Source organism: Polypterus senegalus, chromosome 5 (genome assembly GCF_016835505.1).
Source record: "Polypterus senegalus isolate Bchr_013 chromosome 5, ASM1683550v1, whole genome shotgun sequence".
Taxonomy (NCBI): Eukaryota; Metazoa; Chordata; class Cladistia; order Polypteriformes; family Polypteridae; genus Polypterus; species Polypterus senegalus.
This window is the reverse complement of record NC_053158.1, coordinates 178300164-178321328: the sequence shown is the minus strand read 5'-3', so window position 1 is coordinate 178321328 and position 21165 is coordinate 178300164.

The window sequence follows — 21165 nt, the reverse complement described above, 5'->3', positions numbered from 1 at the left end:
CTTCTACTGAGTAGAGAACTTCTGAAGTTCTTTTAGTGTGACCGTTGGGTTCTTGGTCACCTCCCTGACTTACACTAGAAACATCTTTGCTCAAATCCTTTGCAAGTGGGAGTTAGCCATTCTACCATAAACATGTCATTGATGGACTGCTGCTTAGATGGACATCATTCCGACAGCCAAATCTATGAAGAGCCCTGCTGGTTCCAAACTTATTCCAATTCACAATTATCCAGGCTACTGTGCTCCCAGGAACATTTAAAGCTTTAGAAGTACTTTTGTACCCTTGCCCTGGTCTACACCTCATCACAATTTGACCACGGAGGTCTACAAAAAGTTCACTGGACTTCATGGCTTGGTTAGTCCTAACATGTAGTGTGAATTGTAGACCCTTATATACACAGGTGTGTGTCTTTCTAAACTGCAGTAAGTGTGTTTAATTCAGTTTGCCACACGTGAACTTCAATCTAGTTCTAGACACATCTCAAGGATAATTAAAGCAAACAGGGTGCACTTGACCACAATATAGAATGCCATAGCAAAGGGTCTGAAAACTAATATGAAGGAGATTTCAGTTTCTGATTTTAAATATATTTGCAAACCTTTTCTATTATGGAATGTTGAATGTACAGTAGATTGATGAGCAAAAATGGCAAATGTATCCATGTGCAACAAGTGTGAAGAAAATTGAGCCTGAACGTGCCTCAAGTACGACTGTATGACCAAGCTTAGAGAAGTGAAACAAGATACACTGTATTTAAGCCTTAAACAGAATTTATCTTAAACAAGAACTTTTCTTTTCCTTAATATTAATTTTTTATCTATTTTTGCGTGCTGTTTCCTTTTGAAATTTTACAAAAATTTTTAAAATGAAGATATTTGGTCCGTGGAATTATTTGAATACTTCTCACACTGGTTCTTGAATCATCCTATGAAGTAAACTAAAAGCTGCAGAACTTTGGATAAATTTTGGATAAATGCAGCTACATCATATATTTCCACAATTTACTGTACATATTATTTTGAAAGTTAAACATATTGTATAATTATTGAAATCATTTAGGAAACTACAATTATCTAGGAATACAGCTGACCTGTCCAATGAAATATTTTCATTATCATGAATCATGTTGTATTATTTGGATTCAAATGGAAAACAAACTATTTTCTGAGCATACTTTTTCCATTAGCGGGTTCTGAGGTGCCAGACATTATCCTAGTAACATTAGGTGCAAAGCCTCAATGATATAACAGTTCAATGAAGGGCACACTGCTACACAAATCCACAGTAATGTCTACAATAAAGGATTCATTTAAATTTTCCAGTCAACTTAGCGTATGCAGTGTATCTTTAAGAAGTGGGATAAATCTGATATGGCCAGAGAAAATTCAAAGACAGGGTGAATGAGCAAAACCTAAGCAGACCGTCACTGGGTTAGCTTCAGACCCAGGTCTTTGCAGCACAGAGCCAGCAGTACTAATCATTGCACCATCATATTTTCCATGAAGAAAATACAGGAAATGTACCCAACAACCTGTCAAGTGATTACCAGGACAAGTACTTCATTATAAACCACTGTGCTTTTAATCAATAGCTTTGCTCCGTGTAATCAGTGGTATCTATTTTTAGTCCATGGACCTTAACGTAAAATCCAGTATTTTGGAAAAAAGAAACACATTGACATTGGAAATAATAATTAGCATTATTCTGCTTTTACAGACAAGTAAGTTGTATCCCGATAATAAGATAAACATTGTTTCTGATTCATGCATAAAAGCTAGCAATTGTTTGTAAGACAAAAGCAGCTTTCTTGGCATTTAGAGTAGTAACTGATACTATAAACAAATTAAATTCAGCATAACTTTCATTAATATATAATACAGTAAATAACATTACATAATGCTTAACAGATTATAAATTCATTTACAATCATATATCATTAGATAATAATTTATATATTAGGTTCTTTTTCTGAAACATGATTTTACAAATGGCTGATAAGTATTTTTTACCTTTCAGTAATGCTTTATTCATGCTAGGAAATCATCCTTCAATTCCATTACTCCCTAGCTGATTAGTGACATATATTTTACTGTGTTATTTATCATAATCACATTTATCATCCATGGGCTGTACAGCATAAAACTGGCTATTTCATATTTCCACCTCCTTTGTAAAACTGAAAGAAAAGTATGTAGGCTTTTACACTTTAAATATTTATAATCATTTATTCATTAAGTTTGGATCTTTCTGCAGTACCCAATCTAAGGTTGGAACTATTCATCCATTCTGAAGTTTTATAAAGGATTATAAATGAAGTGTATTCTAAGGTTACCAAATTTGGTGATTTCTTTAAATTGATTCAGATGTGTAATGAAGGCAATTTTTTACCTTCCTTAATTATGTAGTCATGTTAGCTGAGAGTTTGCAGATCTGCATTACATTCAAGAGTGAATATTTATCCATTCAATAAATTTTCTAGCCAGCTTATCCAATTATGGGTGAAAGGGAACTGTGGCTTATCCTGGTACTGGGCATGAGATGAGAAGCAACCAAGGACAGGACACACTAATGCCCATGCTAGTATTAGGCCAATTTACCTGTCCACTTAACATATTCCCAGAAGAAAATCCATACAAATTTGTAAAAGGTGCTTTGCTTAAAATCATGCAAATACAAGTCAAGAGCTTCTGTTAATGTTCACATCAAACACCAGAATGGGGAAAAATGTGATCTCAGGGAATTTGATCAATAGTAGGCAGAGACGTGTGGTCAGGGGAGGCAGGTAAGGCTCTCCTCACCTGTCATCGTAAAAAGTAAAAAAAAAAGCTAACAATGATAACATAGAATACATTTGTCCACTGGCCTATGCTGTAAATTTATTTTCTGTATGTTTCCAATAATTGTGATCATTTGAATAGTCAAAATCCCTGAATTTATGCATTTCATGTTCAAATACAGTACATGGGAGAAACGCAAGTTGAGGCAGTGACGAGCCAGGCCTCACCTCGGACTGCGCTGTCCCTCACACACCAGGTTGATGCATGCAATTGGCACGTGCCTGTTGCTGTCTTCCTGTACTGTAATGTTTGCAGATACGTTTATTATACACCCTGACTTTCCACAGTGTGGCTAATAATGAATGTGTGTGCCATATTTAGTCTTACTGATCGGACATAAAACTGCAGTGAAAAGACACAAGGTGAGTTGGACAGTACCATGCCTCCCTGAAGGGGGCGAATGTGAGCCCAACAGGTGCTTGTTGCATTCAGGCGCCAATAAGTTAGTGATATCAGAGAGTCAAGTGCACTGCAGCGGTCTGTTTTTTTTATTTTTTGTTCCAACTGACTGCCAAAATGGAAGATAAAGATTTTTAAAACTAAAGGAAAATAAGGAGGACTTTTACAAGAAAGTGACAGAGATTTTCGTTAAGGAGGATAGGTGCATGGACTTCATTTACAAATAAAGGTAAGACTATAAATGGTTTTCAATTTTATAAAAAATGGGATCAGACTAAGAAAAAAATACAATATTTAAAAACTAAAATTTTCTCATAAATAAAATATTCTTTTGTTTTTTTTATCCTTTTGTTGAACAGTCTGTATTAAAATTTATTAAAGCATCAGAATTAAAAGCTTTTAAAAACAACTAAATATTTCAAATAAGGTCAAAATTGAAATCCAGTATTTTTTGTACATCACTCTATACTTTTATTTGTACTGAATGAGTGTGAATTGTGAAATTTGCAATGGCAAATTTAGAACACATGGATGGTGCAGAGTAAATGGGCTCTCTCCGCTGTCACTCGCCGCTATAAATGTGACGTTCTTTCTTAGCCAAATATGTACCTTACCAATGCGTGTGTAAAGAAATGTTGATGAGATATGAAACATAACCAGTAGTCAATGTACATGCTGCCAATTTCATAGTGAATAAGCTACGCTTTTGGGTTCATATATTTGTAAATCTAACTCTAACGGAGTCAGTGCCTCACCAGCCATGAACCTCATTGCATGTCACTGGTAGTTTGAATGTTGGGAGCAGAGAGACTGGTTTGAGTGTTTCTGTAACTGCTGATCTTCTGGGATTTTCATGCACAACAGTTTCTAGAACTGACTCTCAGAATAGTGGAAAAAACAAAAAACATTGTAAGCAGCAGTGAAGTAGATGAAAACAACTTGTTGATGAGAGAGGTCCTAGGAGAATGGCCTGACTGGTTCAAGCTGACAGAAAGGCTACAGTAACTCAGATAACCAATCTGTACAACTGTGGTGAACCAGAATACATCTTAGAATGCACTTGATCCTTGAGGCAGATGGACTTGGGTTCAGAGCCATCTTAACAGTATTATAGGCCCCTGGACAAAGCAGTGCACTGGGGCCCCTACCTACACAACCACTCTACAAGTCACAACATAATAGATTAGCATGGGGCCCCTATGCAAGTGGGGCCCCTGTGCAACTGCTAAGTGTGCATTAAGATGTCGCTGCTTAGATTCCTTGCCTGTCAGCCAAGAACTGAAAACAGAGGCTGCAGTGGGCACAAGCTCATTAAAACTCAACAGATGAAGACTGGTCTGTAGAGTGTGAAATTCTGCAGAGGCTGACAGATGGTAGGGTCAGAACTTGGTGCAGTAATATGCATCCAACTTGCCTTGTCTCAACAGTACAGGCTTGTGGTGGTGTAATAGAATGGGGAATGTGTTATTGACACACTTTGCCAAGAATACTAATCAATCATTGCTTGAATGAAATATCTTATATGAGTATGGTTGCTTACATTTGCATGTATCCCCTCATGGCCACATTTATCCATATTCCAATGGCAAATGTTCTCTTAAACTGATTTCATTAGCATGAAAATGAGTTCAGCGTTCTTTAATGACTGGATCTGAATCCATTTGATTGATTGATTGATGTTGTAGAATGGGAGATTTGCAGCATGAATCTGCAGAAATTGTTTGATGCAATCATGTCAACATGGACCAGAATTTCAAAAGAATGTTTCCAACATCTTGTGGAATCTATACCATGAAGAAGTGAGACTTTTTGGAAAGCAAAACCCAATATTAGCATAGTGTGCTTAATAATTTGTTCAGTGAGTGTATATGCAATTGCAAAAAGATGTTTGTGAAGCCATTGAAATTACTTGTTTTTTTTAATTAATCGTTCATAAAAATGTGATTTGACCTTCCACCAAAGCTAATGTCACATTGCACAACTTCGAGTCTGAGGGGATGTGAAACTTGAGTACTGCCATTGGCAATCTTGTTGCTGGAGTATGTGATATTACCTGATTAGTAATCACAGAGTATGTCAAATTAGACGAGTGTGTAATGACTTTCCCATACGGTTAAAGATTTTCAAAATGCTGCAAGCTTGCCCCTTTTTTTGACAGCTAATAATGTGTTGGCTGCCAAAGCCGGTGCCATTGTGAAGGCTTTACAGGTAGTGTAAGTTCAGTAACAATTTCAGCCATTTTTTTATTTCTATTTTCCATTCTGTCCTGGTACGTAAAATGCACAACATCAGACGGATCAGTATCTCATTTGTTTGTCAGGTCCAAAACACCATTGTTCCTTTTCCTCGTGGTTGCATTATATGCCTTTTACTTCAGGTTGAGCATGCACTGCTTTGTCAGCTGTCACATGCACAAAAGCCCACCCCTATAACTTATGACAAAATCAAACCTGTTTGATGGAGACTAGTCGAGCTGAGAAACTGGGTGTGTCAAACTACAGGACTGTCGGTTGTGACAGTGTGAAGCAAATGCTTACAAATTACTAAGATTATGTAAATGAAGTTTGCAACTAGAAATTGGTGGAAAGTCATGTAATGTGACTCTCACAATAATAGAAAAACACAATCGACTTAAACTAATATCACACAAGTAAATGTTATATCAATGTACTTCAATAACACACTTCAATAATCAAGGTTTAACAAAAGAATATAACAAAAACTCACAATAAAGATATAATTCCAAAACATAAAAATAAGTAATAAAACAATTAAAACCCATCCTAACAAACTTGCATTAATTGAGAAGAGAAATAAGCTTCCCTGAAAGCTTTGAAAGCAAAAAAGCCTTGAGCTGGGTTTTAATGGCACTAACAGAAGCTGAAGTCCTAGTAAACAGGAGTAGACTGATCCACAGTCATTGAGCTGTTACTAAAAATGAATGGTCTCTTTTTGATATAAGGTTACAGCAGGGAACGTTCAAAAGTGATTGTGCTGATGACCTTAAAGATCAACAGGGGCCTCATGTATAAATGGTGCGTTAGCACAGAAATGTTGCGCAAGAACTTTTTCACGTTCAAATCGCGATGTATAAAACCTACATTTGGAGTAAAGCCGTGCACTTTTCCACGGTACCTCATACCTTGTCGTACGCAAGTTTTCCACTCGGTTTTGCAGACTGGCGGCACCCAGCGTCAAAGCAGTGCTACTGTTCCTGTGCACCTTATTTTCCTGACGTGGCTTTATAAATACACTGAAACTAACCGCATATTGTTTATTATTGTAACGCATCTGATTGTAATTAACTTGTAACAATATAAGTATTCCAAATACCATAACTGCTTTAGCATTGTTACTCTCATTTCTCCATCTTCTTCTTCTTCTTCTTTAAGCTCCTCCCGTTAGGAGTTGCCACAGCGGATCATCTTTTTCCATATTACTCTCAATGCACCACTCGGAGTATTTATATCACTGTATCTGAGTGTGAATCACAGCAGCAGCTGATCGGAAAGAGAATTATCGGTATACAGCTTCAAGGACACACTGCCTCAGCCACTACAAAACGTTTTAAAACCTTTCCTGTACGGACCTTGCGGTTCAGAAACAGTTTCATCCCAAGAACTTTAAATGCACTCAATCAATTGGACCTTGTAGAACTGTTTGTACTTATAAGTACAATTACCCCACTGTAAACTTGCACTATAGTTATAATATCGCACAACCTGAGCCACTTTATAAAGCTTGTATTTACATATGATGACGATATCATTTTTAAGGTGAAATGCAGCAAAATATGTTTATTAAATTATACAGATAAAACTTTAACTTCATTTAAATAATCTATATTCTTCACTGGGAGTGTCGTGAAGGATAGAATAATTAAACATGTACTACAAAGATATTTCAATGTTCCTTAAATGTTTTGAAGAATCGGCGCTAAGCTTACAGATGGCTTAACTTCTATTACAGAGCTGATTGTGTGGCGATCGGTTACTTGGGGAAAGAAAAGCAAGGACTGCAGTGGCGGCTACGCCAATATATATTGAATATAAAACAGAAAGAGAAAATAACAACACAGCTAAAAACGCAGCGACAAATTTCTGCAAAAGTTAAATGCTTGTGCATGAGCACGAGGCGGCTATGCAGTGTATGCAACGGACATGGCCATCCACCATGCATAAAATACCATATTGACATTGGCGGGTGAAGGAGCCACCGATTCTTCCTCTGCCCAGTGCCACCACAAGCCTAGAGCCGCCCCTGAGTACTGCTGCAATAAATTATTTCATCGAAGTGAAACACATGTTTAATAACATGCTTTAACTCCTATCATCATAAAAATGATATCACGTATACATCTCAGTATTTTAGTTATTCAGAGAGCTGTAATATCACGAATGTAATGGATTCTGTATCCAGTTGAAGGAAGAGAGCCGGTTTAAGAAGCAAGTAGTGATTCACACACATAGGCACATAGAAGATCAAATACAAAACAAAGCATTTAACGTGCTACTTTAATTACGATGTGATTTGAGAAACTGGTTAATTAAATGATTTTAAGATGAAGTTTATGATGTTCTACTTTAATGACAAAATAAACAACGCGATTAAATTGGAAATGTCGAGATTGAAGTTGACATTTTGGCTTTTTTCCCACTGTGTGCCTTTTTTTCTCTGTACCCTAATAAGCTTTCATATGACACTCAGACAGTGGGCTACAACTCGCCTTTTCACGGTGACTTTGATATGTGACTTCTTTTTTATTTCTGGCACTCTGCGATTTTGTGAACGTGAGCTTTCAAGTTTCTCCAACATGCTATGTCACTCGATCAACTTCCTTTTGTTGATTATACTACAGTTTATTTGAACAAATAGTATGTATTTCCTTTGCCTCCACTTGGTATTCGCTGAAATTCTTATATTTTCCCCCGTGCTTTTCCCATTGTCTTTTCACAGAAGGCTGAGCTTAAGGGCGATTTATATTGATTTCCATATTCAAAGAGGCGTAACTCTGGGAGGAGTTGGGGCGTTACATAAAGCGCGTGTACGAGCGTTACTGATTGGGATTTATGTAGCAGAAGAACGTGGAAGTTGGAGTACGCACAGATTCCTGCATCTGGATTTTTCTGTGCGTAAGCACATTTCGGCTTTTGTGCTTACGCCATGTTATAGTGCGAGTTCAACGCACGGCGTTATACATGAGGCCCCAGGCGATTCAGAGTGTATTTAGACCACTTCACTTTCTACCCACTTTATTTTGTTGTAGATCAATTCTAAAAAGAATACATTTACCATTTCTGTCCATCAATCTACATTCAATAATCCATACTGGCAAAGTGAAAACATGTTTTCAGAAAGGTTTGCAAATATATTAAAAATCAAAAACTAAAATCTCTCATTTACCGTATATACTCACGTATATGTCGGGTCTTGAAACCCGAAAAACCAATCATAGTATCAGACCCCGACTTATACGGCCATTCAAAAATGCGATAGTTACATTTTTTTTTCTTGTCTCCTCCAATCTTGCATCAGCTTCTCAGACACATCAAATTTTGTTGCAGCAGCACATTTACCAATTCTTTTGCTACTTCAACAACTTTTAATTTAAAAACAGCTTCATATTTTCTTCTTCTCGCATGCTCCATTGTAGATAAGGGATGCTCTTACGATAAAGGTGCATGAGGGTGTTAAATACAAAAAACAAAAATCAGTGCAAACATTGCTTCAAAATAGTTCGAGTATTACTGTGTGGTCACATAGGCACAATAGAGAGTGAGAGAGAGAGAGAGAGGTTAGGAGAACATGCTGATACAGCGCATTGCCGCATCCCACATATAAAAAAAAGTCAGTGTGCTCCGTGGTTACTCTCCCGGGTGGGCGTTAGCATATTATAATCTCTTGGACCAATAGTTTTCCACATTCTAATTATACAACCGACATTATAAAATACCAGAAGGTATACGGTAAAATCAAGTCCCGACTTATCTGCGTATATATACAGTATATGTACATTTAGACCCTATGCTGTGACACTCCGTTTTGTGGTCAGGTGCATCATATTTGCTTTACTTATCTGCTAGATGTGTCTAGAACTTTATTGGAGTTTATCTGTGTTTAGAAATGCACACACCTGTTTATATAAGGTTTCAAACTTTACATTGTATGTCAGGACAAAAACCAAGCCATGAAGTCCAAGGAACTCTCTGTAGACCTCTAAAGCCCTTACTTAGATCCCTTAGAACATCTGTGGAGAGACCTGAACATGGCAGTTTAAAATTGCTTCTCATCTACTCTAATGGAGCTTGAGAGGATCTGCCAGGAAGAATTGGATGAAATTCCCAAATCATGGTGTGCAAAGCTTACAGAGACTTACCCAAGAAGAGCTGAAGCTGTAATTGCTGCTAAAAGGGCTTCTACAAAGTACTGAAGTAAAGTCTGAATACTCATCTGAATGAGCAATTTCAGTTTTTGGTTTTTTATACATTTCCAAATTTTCTAAAATCATTTTAACTTTGTAATTATGGGTTATTGAGTGTAGATTCATGGGCAAAATTACAAACTTATCCAGGTAAAATTAAATCTACAATACAATAATATGGGCAGAAAGTGAAGGCATCTGAATACTTTCTGAATCCATTGCAAAAGCTGATTCAAATCAAAGAAGCACAGAGAAGTCGCATGGAGCCCAGCCCAGTGTCTTAAACTTTTTCTTGTCAATACCGAGGTCATCTTTTAAACAATAACATTATCATTCCAGCTTGGAAAAATTATGTAAGCCCTTGGTCAATTTATGAACCACAGTCCTGACACTCTCATATAAAATTTGTGGATTTGAAGGGTCAGGGTGCTTTGTGGCCTGATGTTTCACAATGTTGAAAACTTTTAACATCTTTCCTGTGATGCCATTTTGTTTGCTGTGTTGGGTGCTTATATTTTAAGCATATTTGTAGATTGGTTGCTATGCATTTTCTATGCAGGGTGAAGCAGAAGTGTGTGCTCCGTGACATTATAGGGTCTGATCTATAAAAATTAGCGTCATACACTTCCTCTTTGTCCATGAATGGATTCTTACAAAGACCGTTGCTTGCATTATCTTTGCTTCTCAATTCCTCGTTTTTGAAATTTCTGCTTGTAACATTTAACCGTTTGGTTCTGGTTCTGTATTTCTTTTTTCAGTTTTTTTTGATTTTCGATCTTCTGAACTTTTTACTGACTACAAATCTTATTTCATGTCCTCAGCTAGTTTTCTTGATCATTTGTATTTTTGGATTTGATGCCCTGCTTGTTATTTTGCTTTTATATGACATCTCCTGATCCTGCCTCCACTTAAATGCTTCTGACATCTTATGCAGTCAGCACATCCACAACATTTTTTTAGTACCTGAATATTTAATGTGCTTATTTTGCATGAAGCATTAATATTGGGGCAGATAATAATAGAGAATGCTTTGCTAAACATGCAGACAGGACACCATGGAAATGGGTTAAATTCAGCTATGTCAGAGCTTTTTACTTCAATAGGTTTGTGAATATTTCGGTCTAAACACCAAGGTCAAACTGAACGTAGTGAAGCATAAATCTATCTCTTAATACCTTGCCATAATCCTATCTTTATAGGCCTAAGCTGAGAGATATAAATGGAAGGTGCTATCTTTGCATCTCCTTTGGCCATTTTTGCACAGGACTTGATTTTGTTGTCCTTTAATAGTCTTACACATTTTTTTTTTCAATTTTACCTTTTCAGATGAGAGACATAACCAGATAGTGAGGCACTTGGACTGCCTATACTCGGGTCTTTCGCTATACTGCTAGAGGAGTGAACCGTTACAGTCAGTATAAGATCATCTGATGGTAGCAAGGGATATAAATAGAATCTTATTTAACTTTTACATCATTTTACCCTTGCTTATCCTATCATGAAGAATGAGCTCAGAAATTAGTTCATTTAGTGTCTTTTTTTAAGTCAATTAAGTAATTATTTTTACTATGGTCTTGGAGCAGATTGCCTTTCTATATTGACTACAATTAATGTTTTTGTTAAAGCATACCTTCAAATGTATGGCTAATATGCTTAGTAATCAATAGTATTTGAATTGATTCTCTTACCTTTTTTGAGCAATAGATTTCCCTTATCAGTCTCTGATGATAATCAAGATAGAGGGACCAGGTCGCTGGAGCAAGGTGGACCCCTGTTGTTTAACTGTTAGCTGGTTACAGCCCCCAGAGTCTGCACTCAGTAAAAGTTGCTATAGGAAAATAAATTGAATTGAACTGATTCAGAATAAAAGGAGCCGGGAAGGTATTGTTGATAGACATATATGAGTTTAGGAGAGTGTAGGAGAGAGATGTTCGATATTTTCTTTTGTGATAACACTTTGTCAGTAATTACAGTTTACTTTTAGAAGTAAAATTGTTCACATGAAGTCAATAGCAGTTATTACAAATCTAAAACTTGCCGAAACATATTGAGTATGAGGTCAAGAATTTACTTGGACCAAAGGCACTCTGGTGAAAAGATAGAGAAAACAGGGAGCCAGAAAATGAAGTAACACAACATGCTTTCTGTGGCTCTTAACAGATACAGTATGTTCATGCTAGTTGAGAAAGCCACTCCATAAAGATGGAAAGTGAGGCTTGACAGACTAAACATGTCTAAGAAAAAAATTCAAAGAACTACAGGAAGCTGACTATGGCTTAGCAAAGGAGCCGGGTTTGTAAGGCACAAGCAAAACTGTTGTTTCCATTTTGATCAAAACTTCAGAAGGACTGAGATAAATCAGAAAATTGGAAGACCATTAATTTAGAAACTCAAGCAACATAGATTTTTAGGGCAGTCAAACAAAACAGTCAAAATACTATGGGTCAAAGCTAAACCTGAAGTCACTAAACTTAGTGTTAGTCACAAAAACCCAAAACAACTTGACTTTTTTTTCTCATGCCTAAGCATTCAAATAGTCTGCGGACAAAATGAGAGACAACTGCTAAGATGTAGCAACAGAGCAGTTTCTTGGCAACAAACCTAATAACAAAATAGGTTTCTCAAGAGGTTGTAATTTGCTATGAAAGCCAGGGTATTAAACTGTTCTTATGTTCGGACACAAATTGCAAGGAGCCGCTTACTGGAAAACTGTTACTCTGCTAAAATGCTCACTAAGTCAGAGAGATGAGTCAAGACTAAAAAGCTGTGAATTATAAAAAAAAATCCAGATTGTTAATCACTAAATAATACTTGTTGATAGGTCAAAAATCAGAATCTCAGAGAAAGGGCTACTGGTGCTCTGCTGGAATTTAAAAGAGTGTTTATTTGTCATGATATGAGAGTTTACTCCAAGAAAAAATGGATGAGGTCTTTAAAAACAACCTAGGGGGTAGGCCAAAATCCTGCCTGGTCTCTTCAGCAGTCAAAAAGTGAAACAAAGAATCTGTGCAAATCAAAAATTATTTAACACAAAATTGATAATAAAGCTCAAAAGAGTTAAAAGGAGACAAAAAGGAGTTGCCTAAAACACAATCTACAGAAAACAAGGCCCAAATCAGAATCCATAAGACAAATTTAAAATAAGAAAAGTTTAACACCAAACATGGCAATAGTTACAGACACTCCTTTTTGTGAATGATTCCCATTTCTGAGCATTCCTTGCCAGTTTAAATAGCTTGAGTGAAGGCTCAGAAGCATTGGCATCAAGGTGGCCCCATCTTATGAGGCGCTGCCCACAAGAACATGGAACATAAGCTAATTTTAAGACAGAGTATACAATAATAAACATAACAGAAAATGGGTAAAAATACACCAATAATTATTTTAAAAAAAACAAAAATAACAATAAAATACATGTACAAGGTATTAGGTAATGACATAAATCATGGTGTCTTTAGTGAGATAGTCCTTCATAACCAGCTAGGTCTAACAACTCTTAAATTACTCACAGTGATACTAAAATGGTAGTGTGTCACACTTCAAAATGAAACAGAGAAGACATTTTAACTTTCTCAAGCAATCAAATACATATTAAACACACACACGAATATAAAGCTTGAATTTTCAGATTTAAAAATATTAATGTTTCATGAATTGAGACAATAATGTAGGGCAAAAAAAAGTGTTCAAATGACACAAAATGAGTTTTCCAGTTCTTAACAATCAGGGCATCAGAAAATAATTGATCATTTGATCTGAATTTCTTAAGAAATACATTTATTTTGCTACACCTTTCATTCATTTTACAGTAAGTCTCGATGCCTAGAAATAAGCAGCTTTACGTTAAATAAGATGGCTGCTATAACATTACACGTATGCAAGCCTAATAACATTAAGTGGTATGTAGTAAATTCTGCAAAATTAGAATGTCTGTGACATCATTGAAATGGACAAGAAAGTAAACAACAATAAAAAACAGACAAAGACAGGAGGTACAAGGAGCAGATAGCAGTAAGTGATGGATATGAAAAAGTGGGGGACACACCCTCTTGTCAGAGAGAGCAAAATCTTATCTAGACTACATACACAAGGTCAGCCCTTCCTTCTTTACAGGTTTGGGACGACTGCCTAGGCCTCAGCCTAGGCAGCCTACCCCAAACTCAAATAGCAGATTTCCTGCCTCCATAGGCCTAAAATTGGGGCCAAATTCAAAAGTTCAAACTGTTCAGAAAAGATAAGTGAGAAAACATGAAACCTCTGGTTCCAGGATAACAAACACACTGTTTCTTTAAAATTTATAAATAATGAAAGCAAAAGCAAGGAAAAGTGCAAAAACTGAATTTACCTAAAAGGCAAAACCTAAATCAAACAAATTTAATGAACAGCAATCCAGAAACAGTAGCTTCAAAACAATGTAAGTGTCAAAAGTTAGGAAATCCAAATTGGTACAAAAATCACAAATCAAAAATAGGAATTAAAAGAAATGCTTTGTTGAAGCTCCAAAGTAACTGGAGCATTAATTAAATACTTTGTACTACCTTGGGCAATACCCCAGCTACCTAAGCAGGCGACCCAACCTCCTTCAGTTCAATAATAAAGAAGATAAACAAAAATAAAACACTAAATCTTAACAGTACAAAATGAAAAAAAACAATTAATCTAAAACAGAACATCAAATAAATAAAGTACAAAAAGTTCAACACCAAATACAGAATTAATAACACAATATGAAAAATATATTTTAAAAACAACAAAGCATTAAATAAACAAGAATTAAACTTGAGCTACCGCCCAGGACCTTCGCTGAAATGTAACTGGCTATTGATTTTTATTTCTTTTTTTCTAATACTTTATGTTTCTTCTTTTCAAAAATCCATCCTCATTAGTGCGAAAAACAAAATACCTTATTTACTTTTACATAATGTTCTCTCGTAATTTATATCGAGTAAAACAACTACAGACAATGCACCTCAAGTTCATAGACACGCTGCTGCTGGCGTTTGTCATGCCTATGACGAATACGATATTCGCGAGATACAAGTTTAATGAGAAGACACAGGTTATAAACAAGACTTTTGATCACTTTATAACAGAGTTAAAATTGCTGGTGATGGACTGTGCTTATGCAAACGAATAGGAAAGCAAGGTGTAAAGCTTAACTTTAAATTAAGTTCATAAACACGGTGCCACTGGCGTTTGTCATGCCTAAGACAAATACTATATTCGCGAGATATAAGTTTACTGAGAGGACGCAGGTTTTAAACGAGACTTTTGATCACTTTGTAATGGAGTTAAAATTGTTGGTGAAGGACTGTGCTTATGCAAACAAAGATTAGATGGTCAGGGATAGAATAGTGTTTGGCACACACTCAGCAAAAGTGCAAGAGAAACTTTTAAGTGCCTGGTCTGAGCTAACATTAAATAATTGCTGGTGAAGGACTGTGCCTATGCAAACAAATAGGAAAGCAAGGTGTAAAGCTTAACTTTAAATTAAGTTAATAGACACGCTGCTGCTGGCATTTGTCATGCCTAAGACAAATACAATATTCACGAGATACAAGTTTAATGAGAGGACACAGGGTATAAATGAGACTTTTGATCACTTTGTAACAGAGTTAAAATTGCTGGTGAAGGACTGTGCTTATGCAAACGAAGATGAGATGGTCAGGGATAGAATAGTGTTTGGCACAAACTCAGCAAAAGTGCGAGAGAAACTATTTTACGTTCATAGACACGCTGCCGCTAAATATTCGCAGGCAAATCCACAACTTAACACTGGGAATGCCAGCAGGGCATCATGGACTTTGGAGTTGTAATACACAGCCCTGCTGGATAACGTCGGGGCCGCCAGGGGACACTGCAGGAAGGCACAGAGACATTTGGTGTTCCTACAGCCCGGAAGTACTTGCAGGTCACGAGAACGGAAGGAATAAAGTGCTTCCGGGCTGAAGAAGAAAGAAGAGTTGTGATTTAACCCGGAAGTGCTAGGAAGTCACATAGACTGCAGGTTAAGGAGCACTTCTGGATCGTGTACTAAAAAAGGACTGTGGGAGCTCCCAGACGATGAGCTGAGCTGGGTGGTAGGAGGGCAACGTGTCTGGGAGTGGAGGATTGTGATTAATTGATTAAGAATTGTTTATTTGTGAGTATAGTGTGGAGTGGTGGTGCTTGGTGCACTTTATTATTATAATAAATAATAATTATTGATTTTTTAACTGGTGTTTGGCGTGGTACCTGAGGGTTCAAGGGAGCGATAGCGCCCCCTACAGCCACAATTGATATTAACATAGTGAGATATTACAGGAGGACACCGAAGATAATCTTTGAGACATCTCTGAGAATCTACGGCAGGTTCATCACTGTGCTCAAAAATTTTTATTGCATTATTTCACTAAAAAATTACATTATTATGTTATTTTGTAAAGACGCTGCCTTCTGAGATTGGTAGTAACATTGTGCCCACATGTGCTCCGGCAGTCTACTAACAGTGATAAAGGGAGAATTCATGTGCATAGCACGAAATCAAGTGATAAGATCTGAACAAAAGCTCTAAGTGTACATTTAATCCTACATGTGCTCAGGAGTAAATTTAAACTGCCTAATTTATGGTCATAATCAGTCAATGATCATTGCAGGGGTACTGGTGTAAGACAAGATGCAAACACAACGGATGATATTATGTATATATTTGTATGTATGTATTTGTATATACACTGCTCACAAAAATTAAAGGAACACTTTAAAGAAACACATTAGATACATCAGATCTCAATATGAAGTTGGATATCTATACAAATAACGACAGGGCAATGTCTTAGGAACAAAAGGATGCCAAGTCTTTTAATGGAAATAATAGTTTTCTGCCTACAGAGGGCTCAATTGTGTAGACACCCTAAAATCAGAGTGAAATGAAGATGTGGCAGGCTAGTCCATTTTTTCAAAAACTTAATTTCTGCTACTCAAAATGCTTTTCAGTATCTTGTGTGGCCCCCATGAGCTTGTATGCATGCTTGACAACGTCGGGGCATGCTCCTAATGAGACGACGGATGGTGTCTTGTGGCATTTCCTCCCAGATCTGTATGAGGGCATCCCTGAGCTGTTGTACAGTCTGAGGAGCAACCTGGCAGCGCCTAATGGACCAAAACATAATGTCCCACAGATGTTCTATTGGGTTTAAGTCAGGGGATCGTGAAGGCCATTCAATTGTTTCAATTCCTTCATCCTCCAGGTACTGCCTGCATACTCTTGCCACATGAGGCCGGGCATTGTCGTGCATTAGGAGGAAACCAGGACCTACTGCACCAGCGTAGGGTCTGACAATGGGTCCAAGGATTTCATCCTGATACCTAATGGCAGTCAAGATGCCGTTGTCTAGCCTGTAGAGGTCTGTGAGTCGCTCCATGGATATGCCTCCAAGATCATCACTGACCAACCACCAAACCAGTCATGCTAAACGATGTTACAGGCAGCATAATATTCTCCACGGCTTCTCCTGACCCTTTCACGTCTTTCACATATACTCAGGGTGAACCTGCTCTCATCTGTGAAAAGCACAGGACGCCAGTGGTGGACCTGCCAATTCTGGTATTCTATGGCAAATGCCAATTGAGCTCCCTGGTGCTGTGCAGTGAGCACAGGGCGCAGTAGACATTTGGGCCCTCAGGCAACCCTCATGAAGTCTGTTTCTGATTGTTTGGTCAGAGACATTCACACCAGTGGCCTGCTGGAGGTCATTTTGTAGGGCTCTGGCAGTGCTCATCCTGTTCCTCCTTGCCCAAAGGAGCAGATACTGGTCCTGCTGATGGGTTATGGACCTTCTATGGCCCTCTCCAGCTCTCCTAGAGTAACTGCTTGTCTCCTAGAATCTCCTCCATGCCCTTGAGACTGTGCAGGGAGACACAGCAAACATTCTGGCAATGACACGTATTGATGTGCCATCCTGGAGAAGTTGGACTACCTGTGCAACCTCTGTAGGGTCCAGGTATCGCCTCATGCTACCAGTAGTGACACTGACTGTAGCCAAATGCAAAACTAGTTAAGAAACAGTCAGAAGAGATGAGGAGGGAAAAATGTCAGTGGCCTCCACCTGTTAAACCATTCCTGTTTTGGGGGTCATCTCATTGTTGCCCCTCTAGTGCATCTGTTGTTAATTTCATTAACACCACAGCAGCTGAAACTGATTAACAACCCCCTCTGCTACATAACTGACCAGATTAATATCCCATAAGTTTCATTGACTTGATGCTATACTCTGATTAAAAAGTGTTCCTTTAATTCTTTTGAGCAGTATATAATATATATGTGTGTGTTTTGAAACAGTGTGATTTGGTGGAGTAGTGACCAATGTTTATACCATTTGGGGGTGGAAAAGAAGGATGGATGTTATTTACTTCACAGCACATGAAGAACTAGACATATTTTGTCAAATGACAAGTATTATTGACAACCCAGCAACAGGAGATGCACAAACCAATGTGTTTCTTTTTGCTGGTCCCAAGCCCGGATAAATGGAGAGGGTTATGTCAGGAAGGGCATCCGGTATAAAATTTTGCCACATCAACATGCGGACAACAATACAAATTTCCACACTGGATTGGTCGTGGCCCATGTTAACTACGACTGTCACCAGTACTGTTAGCCAACAGGATGCTGGCGGAAATTGGGCTACTGTACGCTGAAGAAAGAGAAGAAGAAGGGGAAGGCATATCCAGAGGCAGAAGGAGAGGAGGAAGGTAAAGAGAGTGGAAGTGAGGGTTGGAATTTTTAATGTTGGCAGTATGACTGGTACGGGGGTAGAGTTAGCTGATATGATGCACAGAAGGAAGGTTGATATATTGTACATGTAAGAGATGAAATGGAAATAAGGCCAGGTGGATCAGAGGAGGGTTCAAATTGTTCTATCATGATGTGGATGGGAGGAGAAAGGGGGTAGGGATTATCCTGAACGAACAGCATGTCCAGAGTGTTTTGGAGATGAAAAGAATGTCAAACAGAGTGATGATTATGAAGTTGGTGTGATGATGAATGTTGTTAGTGCATATGCCCCCTCCCCCAAGTTGGATGTGTGATGGGGGAGAAAGAAGATTTTTGGAGTGAGTTGGATGATGTGGTGGAGAGTGTACCCAATGGAAAGACAGTGGTGATCGGAGCTGATTTCAATTGAAATGTTGGTGAAGGGAACAGAAGAGATGAGGAGGTGATGGGTAGGTATTGTGTCAAAGAGAGGAATGCAGAAGGTCAGATGGTAGTGGATTTTGTGAAAAGGATAGGTATGGCTGTGGTGAATATGTATTTTAAGAAGAGGGAGGAACCTAGGGTGACGTACAAAAGTGGAGGAAGATGCACACAGGTAGATTATATCCTATGCAGGAGAGTCAATCTAAAGGAGACAGTAGAATGCAAAGTGGTGGAAGGGGAAAGTGTAGTTATGCAACATAGGATGGTGGACTGTAGGTTGATGCTGGAGAAGAGGAGAAGAGGAAGGGAAGAGCCAAGAATCAAATGGTGGAAGTTGAAAAAGGAAGACTGCAAGGTTTAGTTCAGGTAAGACAGTGTGACAGATAGGGGGCCCTATCTTGAACTCCTGTTCAAGACTCCAGACACCAGATAAAATTCCAAATGTTGACTTTATTAATATGCAACAGTGAACCATGCACCCTTACCTCCACTATACTCATATAATACACAATAATCACTAATAAACAATTCCTCCACTCCCAGACACATTGCCACCCTTCCACCCAGCTCAGTTCACTGTCTGGGAGCTGTCACAGTCCTTTAAAACTCCCTGACCCGGAAGTGATTCAATCCCTAGTTCATGTGATCCTTATCACTTCCGGGTCAGATAAAAAGTCCTTTTCTTCATCCCGGAAGTATGTCACATCTGCTGTCGCTCTGCCTATGACGCACTTCCAGGTTATAGGGCACATATGACTCTCTATGCATCCTCTGTTGGCCCCTGGGGTATCCAGCAGGTTTATAGGGGAAAACTCCAAAGCCAATGATTCCCTGCTGGTATCCGGGGCACCTCCATGCTGCAGGGAGAGCTCCATCTTGCGGCCTTGGGGTATTGGCCGTGATGACAAGCCGGCCATAGACCACAACAGGCACTGACTGGCAGTGAAGAGTTACTAGACAGCTGGGTATCCCCAGCAGAAATATTAAGGGTGACAACGATAAGGGTGCTTGGTGTGACATCTGGACAGAGGAAGGAGGAAAAGGAAACCTGGTGGTGGAATGGGGAATTACAGGAAAGTATACAGAGGAAGAGGACGGTGAAGAAGAAGTGGGATAGTCAGAAAGATGCAAAAAGTAGACAGGAGTACAAAGAGTTAAGTCATAAGGTGAAGAGAGAGGTAGTGAAGGCTAAAGATACGGCGTATGATGTATTGTAATAGAGGTTGACACTAAGGAGGTAGAAAAGGACCACTACTGGCTAGACAGAGGGACCAAACTGGGAAAGATGTGCAGCAGGTTAGGGTGATAAAGATAGATAGATAGATAGACAGATAGATAGATAGATAGATAGATAGATAGATAGATAGATAGATAGATAGATAGATAGATAGATAGATACTTTATTAATCCCAAGGGGAAAAAGCTGGAAACATACTCACAAGCGAGGAGGGTGTGTTGAGCAGATGGAAGGAGTAATTTGAGAGGCTGATGAAGAGAATAAGAGAGAATGTTGGATGATGTGGAGATAGTGAATCAGGAAGTGCAATGGAATAGCAGGGTAAAAGTAAAGATAACTATGAAGACCATGAAGAATGGAAAGGCCATTGGTCCTGATGACATACTTGGAGATGGTGAATCAGGAAGTGCAACGGAATAGTAGGGTGGAAGTAAAGACAACTATCAAGACCATAAAGAATGGAAAGGCAGTTGGTCCTGATGTCATACTTGTGGAAGCATGGTGTTTAGGAGAGATGGCAATGGAGTTTTTAACCAGATTGTTTAATGCATTCTTGGAAAGTAAGAGGATGCCTGAGGAGTGTAGAAGAAGTGTACTGGTATCGATTTTTAATAATAAAGTGGATGTGCTGAGCTGTAGTAGCTGATGAGCCACACTATGAAGTTATGGGAAAGAGTAGTGGAAGCTAGGTTAAGAAGAGAAGTGATGCTTAGCGAGCAGCAGTATGGTTTCATGCCAGGAAAGAGCACTACACATGTGATATTTGCTCTGAGGGTGTTGGTGGAGAAGTTCAGAGAAGGCCAAAAGCAGTTGCATTGCTTCTTTGTGGACCTGGAAAAAGCATATGACAGGAAGCCTCAAGAGGAGTTGTGGTATTGTAAGAGGAAGTCGGGAGTAGCAGAGAAGTATGTGAGTTGTACATGATATGTACGAAGGAAGTGTGACAGTGTTGAGGACTGCAGTAGGAGTGATGGATGCATTCAAGGTGGAGGTGGGATTACATCAGGGTTCGGCTCTGAGCCCTTTTTATTTGCAATGGTGATGGACAGGTTGACAGATGAGATTAGACAGGAGTTCTCGTGGACTATGATG